This window comes from Belonocnema kinseyi, chromosome 1 (genome assembly GCF_010883055.1).
Source record: "Belonocnema kinseyi isolate 2016_QV_RU_SX_M_011 chromosome 1, B_treatae_v1, whole genome shotgun sequence".
Taxonomy (NCBI): domain Eukaryota; kingdom Metazoa; phylum Arthropoda; class Insecta; order Hymenoptera; family Cynipidae; genus Belonocnema; species Belonocnema kinseyi.
Genome location: NC_046657.1, coordinates 138514000 through 138516154, shown reverse-complemented (window position 1 = coordinate 138516154; position 2155 = coordinate 138514000).

The following is a 2155-nucleotide window of genomic DNA, read 5'->3' as shown; positions in this document are numbered from 1 at the left end:
TTCTTTCATTCAGAACACTCATAATTAGCATAAGCAACAAACTCAAAATTTCATGTGAGGTTTATTGCAAGGTTCATTAAAATTCTGAACCGGCTAAAAGATTCCGAGTCTCATGACTATCATGGCTCTCGAAATATCTACTTTCTATTTCGAGAATCATAAAATTAGTTGCAAACTATTTTCATTGTTTCGAAGTCTGTCTTAAATTATGTAATAAGCTTTATACGAAATTTTTACAAGTGTTAGATTCTAGAAAAAATTATTTTTCAGAAAATTTGAAGCAAAAATAGTCGGTCAGTATTTTTAGGTACTATCAAAAAATTTTCTTGAAATAAAATTGACCTAATAACACGTGAATCGGAGGAGAGTTTGGGGCGATTATAATATAAGTTGAAAGGGAGTCAGAAACGAGCCAAAAACCATCTCAAGATGAAGCGATCTCATTTACTGTAAATATCAAAAGAATCATAAATGCCTAACTTCTGAACACGCTATTAATTGGGCCAAGGGTAAAATTGTCTTAAATCTGCGGAAGACAAGGTACCACTTTTCACTATAAAGGAACATATTGGATGAATTCGTGATATTTTAAGTTCAGAACGAAACCCTATGGATAAAAAAAAACGACCCACCGAGGCTCTTTCGTAGTTCGAATTTTGAAGAAATGTTTTTTTGAAGAAAAATACATCTAAAGTTAGCGAATGCCATAAGCGCACATGTTACATTTTTTCTTAAACCATAAAAGTTACTCACTTCCACGCTTTTCCGAGAGGCAAGGATACTGTCACCAGAATACAAATATCTCCTAAAGTACGGTTGAAAAAGAGGTAATTTTTTTGTGTGAGTCCGCATTTGATACACTTCTGAAGGTCCCCAAAATAAAGGTTAAGTTCGTTAATCAGATATTTCAAACCAAAATTTAAAAATTTAGAGCATTTTCAAAATTTAAAATATTTTTTAGTTGAAATTTTATTAATTTTTGTCAAAATTTCTTATACATGGGTTCAAGACTTGCAAATTATCTGAATAAAATTGTCTATTTCGATGAAAGTTAGAAAAGTTATATACTTTTCAAAAGTTTGAAAATTTTCAAAAAATAGAAAAAATTATTTTTTTCATAGATGTATGTATGTATTTAATCTCTCCCTTTTACGGGTTTGAGGGCCACCGCTCCCTGTACATATATTTACAATTCCATCCTTATTCTAACTTAACTACTACTTATATTCTACTCTTTCGCATTACGTAGGATAAACAATAGTAACAGTAGTGATATTAATTCCTAAAATGAGCGAGCTTCCAGGACTTCCGTTTCCTCATACCATAAAAAAATGCATTTTCCACGATATTGAAAACAATTTTCGTTTTTTACTGTCCCTTTTCAACTCTATGTCCTAACACTCCATAACCCCTTCTCGAATATTTCACACCCTTCTCATTTTTCTCCTTTCTACCTCCCATTTTGAATTTCCCACATTACCTCTCGCTTCATTGTTCCGAATTTCACCGAAACATGCTTGTGCAATTTTACTTCCCTCTCCCCTTTTTAGCTTCTTTGCAAATCTCCATGCTCTCTTAATTTGTCTAGTAACCATATTTTCTCTTCCTAACTCTTCTTTTAACATATATCCTGGGCAACTCCAGCTAACTCCCATTACCCACCTCAGGAATCGCTCATGCATACTCTCTACTTTCCTATGTTCCTTCCATCCCCAGATCTCCACACCATAACACAATACTGCCCACATCAACGCATCAAACAACCAGACCCTCATTCTCCAATCGTTCTTGAACCTTCTCTTTCCTATACCCTATACTTGGCCCATTACTTTACTCGCACATTCAATTCTTTTTCTGACCTGCAGCTCGTTTCCTTCTTCTGCCTCAAAACAAAAACCTAGGTAACAGAACTCCTCCACAATTTCCACTTTTTGTCCGTTCATCTTCCAAACGTAATTTATTTTGCTCTTTCTATTTCTGAAACACATCACCTTTGTCTTATCTACGTTCACCGTCAGCTCTTTTGTTCCCACATACTCTTCGAAGATTATTATCATTAGGTTCATCCCCTTCTCATCATCTGCTAATAGAACTACATCGTCCGCGTATGCTAGAGAGTATAGTTTGCTATTACCCAAAGTCGTTCCTCCTTTCC